The sequence below is a fragment of the Cornus florida genome, unplaced genomic scaffold, assembly GCF_030987335.1.
Source record: "Cornus florida cultivar Cherokee Brave unplaced genomic scaffold, ASM3098733v1 CherokeeBrave_3.0.0_Hap2_Chr08, whole genome shotgun sequence".
In the NCBI taxonomy this organism is placed as follows: Eukaryota; Viridiplantae; Streptophyta; class Magnoliopsida; order Cornales; family Cornaceae; genus Cornus; species Cornus florida.
This window is the reverse complement of record NW_026775578.1, coordinates 63,648,065-63,661,838: the sequence shown is the minus strand read 5'-3', so window position 1 is coordinate 63,661,838 and position 13,774 is coordinate 63,648,065. Positions and strand designations below refer to the sequence as shown.

Below are 13,774 nucleotides of genomic sequence, written 5' to 3'. Positions count from 1 at the left end.
TTAAGACGGAGTTGAATTGTGTAGTTAACGTATATTATTTGATAAAAATATGTAATGTATGTACAAGGTGTTTGTATTAATTAGTAATCAATAAATTTGAATTTAATAAGTAAATTGATTCAATTCCAATAACAAAATAATGGTCCCATTACATTTAATTTAACTAATGTTGTAATTGGGAACAAAGAATTGAATGAGCTTATAAGGGTATGTTTGGAAACGCAAGTGTTTTTGGGATTTTGTTTTAGTTTAAAACAAAACAAGTTAGTCTAAAACAAAATAAGTGTTTTGTTATTGAGTTTTCTGGGTTGAAAATGGAAACATATTTGGCGACAAAAATTTGCAGTCTGGAATTTCGGAGCAGAAACATGTATAACATGTTTGACAAGATATTTTCTTTCAAAAAATATGAAAACAAAATATGTTTGGCAGAGTCAATCTATAGCCAAATTTGCTGAAACAAAAACATGAAATATGTTTGGTAAAGACAAAAATATGAAATATGTTTGGTAAAGAGTGTTTTTAATTTATTTTTGAAAATTTAAATTATATTAATACAATATTATTTATATATAAGAGTACATTGTTTTATATGGTTTGAAAATTTATAACTTTACTAAATATAAAGTAAAATTTTATTATTTATTAATTTTATTCTACAATTGATATAATTTTTAATTTTTTTTATATAATTTATTTTAAGTTTTAGTTTACTTAATAATATTACATTAGGGCTTTAAATAATAATTAATACTTATAAAAATTCTTCCGCAACCCAATTTTATTACAATTTTTTTAACTCATCTATAAAAACCAATAAAATGTATTTTCTTCCCTTTTATTAAATTTTATTTTGTCTAATTTTGTAAAATGAAAGTTTGATTTTATACCTAATTTAGCAAGAGTATATCTAATTTACTAAAGGAAAATTTTTAAGACTTATTTATCTTTAAATTAAAAAAGTAAAACTTGATGGTAATTTTCCCTATATTTTACCATACCACTCCTTTCCTTTTTTTCCCTCTTTAAAAAATTTTGGAGGGTTGATATGTTGTCAAATTTGTTGAATTAGATATTAAAAAATCTATGAATGCTGGATATTGTTTCAATATCTCTAGACGCGTGAATTGAAATAGACTATGAAAATATTGGTCAACAAATTATTATCAAACTTTGTCACTCTACAGACATGAGTTTCAAGAGATTACACATTCCATGTCTCTCTCTCAAGCGCACACACCAAACTCACCACAAGAGCAATCTCACTCCCAAAACTCATCTTAAGTATCCCAAAACATAAATATTACATCATTTGTCAACAGCCACAATAAAAATATTTAAGTAAAATTTAACTAATATATTACATTATTTGTCAACCGCCACAATAACCAACAACAACAACATAAGTAATAACATAAATAATATAGTAATAGTAAGACAACAACAGCCACCATAGATAATGTAGTTTTGCCTATATTGTTGAGCTTGCATAACAACAACTTCATTCTCCAACTCTTGATCCACATGACCATCCACTTGCACACCTTGGTGCATACCATCCAACCATATAAATGCATGAGTAAGTGACTAAAACATTAAACACTTGTATATAATTATAATGCCCCCGTGATAATAACATGTGTGTATAAAAAATTGACATTCAATGGATTTTATACCTCCCAAGTTGGACATCTATAAAATGAAGGTCCATAATTCTTTGGAGTTTCAGCTGTATAAAGATTCATTGGACCTCTTCACCCTGTATCTCATACATGACTGCATATAGAAGTGCTAAAATGTGTAATGTATACTTAGCACAAGTTATTACAGTTATCCAAATCCTAAAAGAGAGTTAAAATGAAGTAGTTGATGAGTACTGAATATTGCATATTCGATCCCTTAAATATACGTATGTTAAGACCTAAAGTAGTACTTCTATCCAGTTTTAAACTGATTTATGTTTACTTCGTGTTTGTAGGTACTTTCCTAAAGAAATGGTTAAAACTGGGATTTTATGATGAAAAGACTGATATCGAAACTTACAGAGTCATTGCCGATCATCTAAAGCAAACTTGGAGTCAAAATGGTGATTTTGGAGAAGTTTAAGTGCCAAAGCTCAAGCATAAGTTCCTAGGCTCGAGTACAAAGTCAACTGAAACAAGAAAATTAATTAAAGCCACATAGCTCGAGCAGAGATCTCTTGGCTCGAGCCGAGACACAAGGTACTCGAGCCTTTGCAAAAGTGCTACAGTAAAATATGCCTCGAAAGATGAAAAGACGCTTTGGAAGTTCCATGTTGCCAGACCTTGAGCAGAAGTCAAAAAGCTTGAGCCTTTGCCTCAAAAGCTTGAGCCGAAGTCCCAAGACTCGAGCACCAAGTTAAGGTGATCGAGCACTATAAAGAAAAGTTCCAAAAATATTTTAAGTGTTAATGAAAAAGAAGCTTCGAAAAATAATTGAAGAAATTTGACTAAGTATAGAAGTTTGGCTCGAGTACCATCCAAAAGGCTCGAGCCTATGCCCAAAAAGCTCGAGCAGAAGCTTCTTTGCTCGAGCCTTGGTTGTTAAGTCAAAATTTTAAGTTGTAGGATTTGTTCTAATTATGTCGTAATTCATCCCAGACGGGCTCAGAGGATCCCAAAAGACCTAAAGCCCATCCAATCTTTATTAGAAGTCAGTTTTTCTATAAAATGAGGTATAAGGCTATAGAAAATCACTCGATTTTTGGTCCATTTTCTCTCTGAATTTTCTCTTGATTATTCTTAGATTTGGTGGCGGCTTTTAGGGTTGTTGGTGATATTGAAAGTGAAGATCCTCAGCAAAGAAGTGCAATCCATGATGATAAAGACCATAACAACACAGATGATATCTTGCGTCGTTATGGTTAGCTAATTCCTCTCTTAGGGCATTAATGTAACCTGAATCCGAGTATTATGGTTTGATTGTTCTAACTTTGGGAATTTAATAGTTTATGTATCTTGATTGCATGATTATGAGCAATTGACTTAGATCAATTAGTGTTTTAATGAAATAATAATTTTTAAATGATTAATACCTTGTCTTAGATTTAATTATTCTTAAATTGTTTCCCACCTATTCTTAATGTACGAGATGGCGACACAAGGGCTTCTCGACAATAAGAATAGAGATCATGCAATGGTGTTCTAACGTTTTTCATAAATGAATGATTTCATAGGTTATGCCTAGGGAAGACGAGTTATACTACAAAATTAGCTAAAAGTAGGTAGGTAGATAATTCATGCTAACCGAAGATAGGTTATTGTTAGTTGAAATTCATGAAACATCTTTCTTTAAACTCCAATTAAATGAATGCTATTGAATTTAATTCTTTATGATACATAAATTTTTGGAATCCCAAGGTTGAATGGTTGACCATAATACGAGGTTTATGGTGAAATCAATCCCTAAGATCCATTCTTTTTGACCTATTTACTTTATTTTTCTTTTATTTTATTTTATGTTCGTAACACACACAAAATCAAACAATCTTTTATCACCAAATTAAAATCGTATTAATTGGACACTTAATAAACTACACCCTTAATATAGCCCTATCATATAAAGATTCTTGCTATTACGAGTGGTTAATTTTATTCGACAACAATTTTTGGCGCCGTTGCCGGGGACTATGTAACGGTTTATTGAGTTTACAATTAGTGTTATTTTGATTTATAGTCTTCGGACTTTCTGATATCTCACCTTATTTTTTTTTCTTTTCAAGTGTAGGAATCTAGCAGCGAGGACAAAGATGCCAAAGGAAAAGAAGTTTCGGTTTCAGGACTATCTATTAGTTCTTGTTGGTTTTTCTTTACTTCAAAATTTTCTTTTTGTAACTGCTTGTGCAATTGGACATAATGCATGTTAGGTCACCTGTAATACCCCTAATTCTCAAAAGAATATAATGGGAATTTAATTATTTATTTTATGTGCATTTTTAATTGATAAATTGATTATTTGTTTTGTTTGCATTTAAATATGATTATCTGGCTATGTGTTCAATGGTTTTACTTGTTTAATTGGAATTGTGCATTTGTTTTAAATTAAATTGTTTATTTGTTTTACTTTAAGTGTGTAATTGTGATTTAATTTATTTATTTGATTTATTGGTATTTTTAATTACGTATTTTATTTAAATGACTTGTGTGACTTAGTTGGTTTAATTGATATGGTCGTATTTATAGTTTAGGTTTAGGGTTTTATTTTTAGGAGGTTTTGGTCGCCGACTTAAGATAACAGCCTATATATATAGAACAGTATAGTCTACTAGGGTTGAATACCCTATTCACGTAATAGTCTTGAGAGGGAAAATAGAGGCATACAGAATGGTTTTGAGAGATAAACAGAGAAGGTCTTGAGAGATTAAGGAAAGGGAGTTACTCGTGAGAGGAACCAAGAGGCAACAGAGGAGAGAGCAGTGAATAGAGGTGGAGAAAAGTTTAGGGATTCGCCGGAATTTAGAGACGACGTTGAAAGGTTTCAAACCAAAAACCTAAAGGCAAGTTTCATTCTATCTCCTTCCTATAAAATTGTTTTCTGTGCATTCTATATGGTCTCCAGGAATTGATTCAACTTTAAAACAGAAATTTGATGCAAGTTATCAGACTGTAAACTGTTTGTATGTTTAATTAACTGATGTCGGTTTCCTGCATAAACTGTTTTGTTTCCGTTTTAGATTTTTGTCAATTAATTTATATTGGAATGTGAGGAGTTTCTAGGACTATAAGAACTTAAATTGAACCCTAGGAATGTTAAAAATATTTGGGACAAGGATGTTGAACTTCGCCGGAAGCGCAGAAGACAAACGGACGAAGCAGAGAGGGGTTCCCGGGGAAAGAGCCGGCTCCCTAATGGAGGGAGCCGGCTCCCATGATGAGAGAGCTGGCTCTCCATGAGGGAGAGCTGGCTTTGGAAGCCTAAAAGCGGCTCTCCATGAGGGAGAGCTGGCTTTGGAAGCCTAAAAGCCAGCTCCCATGATGGGGGAGCCGGCTCCCTTGCAAAAATACCCCTACGGGGGTGTTTTATGATGTTTTTCAGATTCCAGGGGCTTGGAGCTAATTTCGGGAAAATATTGTGGGGTTTTAAATGTTTGAAATTAACATGTTAAAGCCTTAAAATGGTTAGTCTATGCTAGTGTGCTAATATTAAGGGGCATCATGAATTTTTAAAGATAAATATGCATACTGTCGAGTAAGGAGGAAGACTTGATTTCTAGTTTGTTGAGCAAACTAAACAGACTGGTATGAGAGTTGTGGTTTGGTTTTTATGTAATTAATATATATATATATATAATTTAATGAAAGCCAGGAATGTTGGTTTATAATGTGTTAATGGACTCCATGAAATTTAAATAATAATTTACATGTTGTCACGGAATAGGGAAGCTTTATTACTGTTGGTTGGATTAGCAAAATAAACGGACTAATATGAATATATTTGGGGGGATTTGAGTATGATTATAACAGGCTTTGGATTCATAATTAAGGATTTAATGAACATCATGAAATTTATATAATAAGTTGCATGCTGTTAAGGATAGTGGAAGGTTTAAATTACTAGTCTTGTTTATTAAATTTAGTGGGCTAGTATGAAAGGATCTTTGGGATTTTTGGTTTGATATGCTCAGTTGATACCACTGATTATCATTATACTATGTTGTGGATGTTAATTGATGAACTGTTTTAATTCCGGTTCTGTGAATTATGTGGATGTGGATAGTTTGAATTGTTTAATGTTACTTTGGCAATTTAAACGGAGGTTTTATGATTATAATCATATACTGGATGCATGATAGGATCTTATTGATTGGTCTATCGCACTACCATCAAGTTTGAGAGTGTGAATTTTAGGCGAGGGCCAAGAGTTTTACATTTATAAAAACCACTACTACATTTCACTATAAATATAGCTAGGGCGAGTAGGGATCGTCCCAAGGGATTGTGAGGGTCGAACAAGGTTGTGGAATTGCTAGTAGGTCAAGTGATCAAACAATTGGTTGGTTGGTTGATTAGACTAGAGAGCAACTAAATTAAACTAAGTGATAACAAAAGAATGCAACTAAGAGCAAATAAGAGAGAGAAGAGTCTTGGGGTTTAGAGATCACCACCAAGCAATGCATTTCTATACCATTAACAAGTGACTAATGAGGGAAAGATGTGTTGCAATAATGATGTGTGTGTGTGTGTATAAAGTTGTTTCAATTAGCAAGGATGACCAATTAAACATGTATTGTCTAAACATCATGTGAAAGGCACAATATATCAAGCAATGAAGCATATATTGTCTAAACAACATGTGAAAGGCACAATAGATCAAAACAAAGTCATTAATCCTTTCATTAAGCTCACAATCCAAATACAACACAAGGTTAGAGACATATGCTACTTGTATTCAAAAGCATGGATCATCAAACAACAAGCATGGATTGTCCTCCCATTTAACACTACACTACAACTACACTACATCTACACTACTAGCATGAAAATAAACTAAGGGAGAGGTACAATCCATCAAGGAATAAGTATGAACCATCAAAAAAATCACAAGAGCATTCCATTAAGCACTATGTTTTGACAATATCTAAATCTATAGCATCAATACACATAGACATGCATCAATAACACAAAATCTAGAGACAAGCACATGAACATCTATTCTAACATGCATAGACGTATGGATAGAATGAAATGATTAATTGAAAGCATTTAACCATATAAATCATTGAATAATCAAGATCTATATATATCAAAGTGTCAAAACATTAATTACAGCATTAATCCCTCAATAATACACAAGATTAAGATATAGAAAGCATGCTTAGGGCTAACTCTAGTCCCAAGAGGATGTCTAGCCACTCATGGTGATGTTGCTCCAACCTTCAAGGGCTAACTCCATGGACGAAATCTGCTCCTTGTTGATGAAGAACTCCAATGGTGTCTCTAGCCTCCTCCTCCTCCTCTAAGCTTGCTCTCCAAGAGATGATATGATATGATTTTAGCTCCCCCCCCCCTTTTGTAAAAAGTAATCATTATCCTTGTATAGGTAGGTCAAATGACACCCAAATAGGAGCTGGGGTCGTGCACACAATATTCCCTAATGATTGGATAAAGGACAACTTTCAATGAGCTGGAAATTTAACTTTTTTGCATTGGAGGAAGTTCGATCGATCGAACCTTGGACTTGGATCGATCGAACATTGCTGAGATCCATCGAACTTAGCCTGGATCGATTTTCATTGGTGGTGCTTTTTGTATAAAGACAAATCTGAGATATTTTGAAAGTATTTTTGGGAAAATGACAAAAGTGGTTGGTAGGGTGGTACAACTAGATAAAATCAATCATTTGGATAAGGACAAAGCAGTTCGATCGATCGAAGAATGATGTTGGTTCAATCGAACTTTTGAGATCTCCGAAAATGTCATCATGGCTCTGATCCATCTTGAAGTGCTGAGATCGATCATGTTGGATTGATCGAACTTTGATCTGAGATCGATCGAAGATGTTAATTTTTACCTTTTTCTTCCTTTTGCTTCCATTTGGCTCCTTTCTTTGATTCATCCCAGAATTGACTCTTATTTGGCTGAGTTAGCTTATTTTCAGGATAAGTGCCTGAAAATGGAAATAATACGAAATCAATCTAAAACGGTAAGGTAAGATAGATAAAGGTACTAGAATGCCTACGCTTAAGGGGTTTAAATACGCACTTTTCAGCGCTCATCACACCCCCAAATTTAAATATTGCTAGTCCATAGCAATGAATTAGAAAGTAAAGGAATGAAATGAACAACTATACAACTATGAACTAGAAAATAATAAATGGATAACGCCACTTTTGTAGGGAATACGATTGCATTTAGCATATGCAATAAGCCTTTTAAACCCTTAGGTTACCCCTAGTAGACGAGTGAAGTCTCGTGAGGGTTTCCAGAAATGGTACCCACAAACATTAAGCTCATTCTTTCAAAAGAGGTACCAATATTGCAAACAAGCATTGGGAGAAAACTACCTCAAGTATGCGATTTTTCAAACATTTCCAAGCAATCTCCTAAAATCTCAACATCAAGCAAACAAGTATGGTCCTCCACACATCAAGAAAATGATCATGCAAATCAAAACAACTCTAGAATCCTTTTTGAGTGGACCGGCATCAAATATGTTGCTATCTTAGCCACCTAGAGAAATGATCACATCCTTACCCTCAAACTAGCACACAAATCTAGTACCAATCATCAAGACAAAAAGTGGACCTTTTATTAAAGCTTTATTGTTCTAGGTGCGCTTATTCTTTTCACTCGATTTTTTTTTTTTTTTTTGGATAGGATCAAAGATGGAAGCATGGTGCAATGTGTTGATCTATTAAGCTTTCTAGTAATTCATGAGGTCGAGCGTTAGGTCAATAACTCCCAAACCAGACGGCTTTAGGGCATTAGGCATTCAAATACCCCTACGGACTTACTAGCTCAAATCAACTAGGCTACAAATCAAGACAACCTCCATCTAATCATTTCCCACTTCTCAAGAAGTCCTCACTTTTTTTTATTGCTTTTACAACTTTTTCTCTTTTTTTTTTTTAATTTATTTTTATTTTATAAGCAAGTTCAATTATTAACCTAGAGTTGGGGCCCTCCACCTTTCGCCGCGAGAAGTTCAGTGCGTGATGAGGTTAGAATTCCGGCTACTTAGTGAAAATGGGTTGTTATCCACCTTTATCAAGAATGAAAGCTTTCAATGCACTACTAGCTCAATTGGGATATAACCAATTCAATAATCAATAAAGCAAGTACCCCACAAATGAATGCTAGTGTGCGCTGGTGCTAGTGTATAATCCTAGAATAAATCTCAAAACAATTACAAAATTAAGATGATGTAGACCACAAGTGCAAGCAAGATATCAATCTTTTGAAAAATTTACTCCTAAATGGCTTCCACAAAGCATACAAGGAGTATTGGACTCTCAAGTCAAACAAATTTTAAATTTTAAGCAATATAGTCCTCAAAAGATCAAAATCATCGCTAGATATGGACCAATCATAGAAAATTCCATTAATTACAGAAGTCATGCTCAAAATCTTGAAATTTAAAGCTAACACTGCAAAGCACCATTCCCCCAAACTTAAATGGCACAATGTCCTCAATGTGTAAAGAGAACAAAAGAAAGAGTATACCAGTGCAACTAAGTAAGAATGATTGGGACTGAAGTATCCAAAGTGGGTGGCATGGCTCCCCTAAACTTGGAATGAACTGTGGTCCTAAAAATTGGCACTTGGATAAACTCATCAGATAACAAAATGGGATAATTAGTGCACAGTGGACATGCAAGTATAAATGGGATAAACAAATAAAGAGATGAGAGAGGTATAAGGGTGGTCCTGAAAATCAGGTAGCACTTTCTCACTAAAGTCACTATGATGCACCTGATGGAGTCAAACATACAGATATGAGAATGTAATATATAACATCCATAGCAAAAACAGATATATAAAACAGATAAAGTGCAGGTACAACCTAAATATCAAAGCCGACAGACCGGCTGCAAAAATAATAGTACTGTACAATGGTAAAAATAGAGATCAGAGAACAGAGATGGATCAAAAGATAGAAGGAACTAGGAACTCAGGACGATGAGGTAGGACGGGCAAGTCGGGCTCCGCGAATATCTCTGGATAGATCTCGAAACATAGTCGCGACATCCGTACGGAAGGTAGCAAAATCAGCTTTGTGGGCCGTAAGATCAGCTCGTATAGCAACAACAGCATCCTCAAGAGTCTGCAGGCGTACTCCAAAGCCGGGGGTCTGATCTGGAGCCTCAGGTATAGAAGAGTCAGAAGAAAGATCCTGAGTCTGCTCATCCTCATGTACTGGCGACCTGGCTGGAGAGTGCTGCTTTGCGTCATCTGCAGGTCCCTCCAAATCAATGTCTATATGCTCGGTAGCTGGACCTACTGGTACATCGTCCGCTGCGGGATCTGCTGCTACTGCTTGAGCTGCTGCCTCTGCCTCCTCAGCCTCTAGCTCCTCTGCAGCCACTACTGCGTGGTCCTGCAGTCTAGTAATGATGGCATTGTAGCTCTTGTCCCAGTCCTTCTTCAAGAAATGATAGGAACCTCTCTCAGGGTGCTCCCGAGGATGAATAGGGTAGCGTTGGTCGATCAGAATCTGGGTGATGAGGTGGCCGAATGGGAGAGACTTAGCCCGTCCGGGCTTCTCCTTGTTGATATACTTGTCAAATAGCTTCCTCATCACGCTCCAGATGAGCGCGGGAATAGATACCCAGTGGCCTGTGTAGAATGCGTAGAGGGCTGTCAAATAGTCTCCTTTCCGCTGGATCTTGTGCCCGGCCATATATTTTACACATATATTTTTGAAATTTTTGAAAAATGAAAAACTAAAATTAAAAATTAGAATTAAAATTAAAAATTGTAAAATAAAATAAAATAAAATAGAATAAAATATTTTTGAATTTTTTTTAATTGAATAATCAATAATAATTAAAAACTAAATAAACTAAAATATTTTTGTATTTTTGAAAACTTTTTGAAAAATAAAATGAAATGAAATGAAAATAAAATAAAATAAAATAAAAATGAAAATATTTTTGGATTTTTGAAATTTGAAAAGTCAAAATAATGAAATGAAGAACTGAGATCGATCAGAACAAGAGTTCGATCGATCAGACAGAGGGCAAAAATATGCAGGTTTATGGCTCAGAAAATTGACTAAGTGTTGGAACTTGAAGATCGATCGAACTTTGAAGTTGGATCGATCGAAGAAGTTCAGATCGATCTTGGAATGTTTTTGATCAATGAGACAGAGAGGTGAATATGCAGGTTGATGCGGGCTCAAAATTTTTCTAAGTATTGGATCATGAGATCGATCAAACTTTGAAGTTGGATCGATCGAAGGTCTCCTGATCGATCTAAGAATAAGTTCGAAGGATGGGACAGAGAGGTGATTTGGATGCAGGTCAAACAATTTTCTAAGTATTAGATGCAGGTGGAAGTTCGATCGATTGAACTCTCATTTGAGATCGATCGAACTTATGCAAAATGCTCAATTACAACACAATAATTCATGCAATCCTAATCATAATTCCTAGCAATGCATATGAACCAAAAATAAGTATCTAGACTTCGCAAGAAATGAAATTTAAGATAGAAATGAGGGAGGAATAGGGTTTTGACACCCTACGAAATGTTTTTGCTAGTCTTTAACGTCTCTAGCAAGACATTGGGCACTTTTAGCCCGGATCAAAGATCTTGTAATGCATCCCCTCCTTATTGGGGTGATAGATGCTTTGAACTCCACCTAACAAATGGTTCTTTGAAGAACTTGTTGGATTAAGCTCAAAAGAAACTTTTGATCCTTTGTCTATGCAATCACAACCTTTGGGCTTCCATGCCCTTTCAAAGCAAGAATTTGAAACAACACTTTGAGAATGCAAGGTTGAAGATGATCCCTTTGAAGTTTTGGTCTTACACAAAAGCTCACTTCCTTGACATTGAAGATCATGACATTTATCTACAACATTAACCTTTCCTTCATATTTGTCAAATGAATTAGGTGTGGGATTGAAGATATTCAACTTCACCTTCATATGGCCAAATGAGATCTTCATTATCCCCATCCTACAATTGATGTTGGCATTATCGGTTACCAAGAAAGGACGGCCAATGATAACGGGAATTTGGCTTTTAGGATTGGGGACCGGTTCCGTGTCTATGACAACGAAATCAACTAGGAAGAAGAATTTATCAATTTTAATCAAAACATCCTCAATGACACCCCTAGGCTTCTTGATAGATCGGTCGGCAAGTTGCAAAACTACCGACGTCGGTTTTAATTCACCTAGGCCCAATTTGACATAAACCGAGTATGGAAGAATGTTAACACTTGCTCCTAAGTCAAGAAGCGCCCTATTAATGATATGATCACCAATGATGCATGAAGTAGTAGGTGAACTGGGGTCCTTAAACTTTGACAAAGTGTTATGTTGCAAAATTGAGCTTACATGCTCGGTCAAAACCACTTTTCTTGGTGCTTGGCTCTTGTTCTTCCGCTTTTGGGTGCACAAGTCTTTCAAGAATTTGGCATAAGCCGGAATTTGCTTGATTGCATCCAGAAGTGGAAGATTGATTTTTACTTGCCTAAACATTTCCATGATTTCATTGGTTTTTGCCTTTTGCTTTTCTTTCGAAATGGATCCTTTTAAGGCATCTGAAAATGGAACTTTTGGTTCAAACACTTTTTCAGAATTTTCTTTTGAACTCTCTTCAACACAAGAAGTTTTCAAATCACTTTGTTTCAAATCATTTTTCAGCAAAACTTTTTCATCATCATTTTTCAAAACTTCTTTTTCAAACTCATTTTTCAAGACTTTCTCATTCACAAGATCATGTATATGCAACGAATGAGGAATGTGATGTGAAACGCGATGTGTGACAACTTGGGATTGCACCAGTTCACTCTCTTCATTGGACATTTCTACTTGATTGTCCACAACCCTACCACTCCGCAAGGTAGTCACCGCATTAACATATTCAATGGTGTGGCCTTCCGATAAGGAATGGGTTTCCACAACACATTGTTGCTTAGGTGGGACATTAATAGGCATCTTTCCCTTCTCTCTTGCATTAAGAGTGCTTGCTATTTGCCTTACTTGGGTTTCTAGCTTCGCAATAGATTGAGAGTGAGAATGGAGCAATTGTGTGTTAGCCTCTAAAGTGCCCAAAGCATTCAAAACTTTTTCTTCAAAAGTGGGACTTCTAGTATTTCCTTGGGAATAAGATTGGTTGGGAAAATGAGAATTAGCAAATTGATTCCCTTGTGATTGATAAGGTCTATGACCTTAGGATCCTTGGTTTTGAAGTGGATGTGGAATGTACTTCCCTTGAAAATCGCCTTGGGAAGGGTTTGAGCCCTCACATTGGTTTTTCCAAGAGAAATTCGGATGATTCCTCCAACTTGGATTATAATGAGTACCATAAGGATTGTTCCCTTAGTTCACAAAAGCTGCATTGACTTGTTCATTAGGTTCATTTTGCACTTGTCCGTGAGGACAATGAGAAGTAGAATGAAGAACACTAGAACAAGTCATACATGTTTCATTTGATGCACGATGAGAATGGTTAGGGAAGGAAGATACTTGGTTCGCCGAGTTTTAGTTAATAAAAAATTGATCAAACCTTTGAGATAAAGACTTCATTTCGGCGGCTATTTCATTTGAATAGTCGACTTGATGTAAGCCAACACTCTTACTACCTTGTGAATTTCTACCATTCTTAGATGATAATGTTCTATGCAACAAATTTTCACTCATGCTCTCATAAAGATGCCACACATCATCCCCATGCCTATCAATGTATGAGCCACCCATGGAAGCATCAACCATACCCTTATAATTGTACGATAAGCTTTCAAAGAAATATTGAACTAATTTCCATTTGGCCATGTCATGATGTGGACACTTCCTAAGCAATTCATTGAAGCGTTCCCATGCCTCATGAAACGTTTCTCCATCCCCATGTGAAAATTCTCGAATTGAGGTTCTCATGGCATTGGTCTTAGAAACCTGATAGTACTTCTTCAAGAACTCTTGTTGCATTTCTGCCCAATAAGTGATTGAAAAAGGCCTAAGATTGTTAAACCAATACTTTGCCTTGTCTTTTAAGGTGAATGGAAAACGTTTGAGTCTTAAGACCTCTTCCGGCACGTCCGTATATTTTACGGTGGAATATACTTCAAGAAACTCATCCAAATG

General features: G+C 35.3%; 1 pseudogene; it reads left to right on the top strand.

Moving 5' to 3' along the window:
- Nucleotides 1-13,463: 13,463 nt before the first annotated feature.
- On the top strand, nucleotides 13,464-13,562 carry LOC132272082 (small nucleolar RNA R71; annotated as a pseudogene).
- The last annotated feature ends 212 nt before the right edge of the window (nucleotides 13,563-13,774 follow it).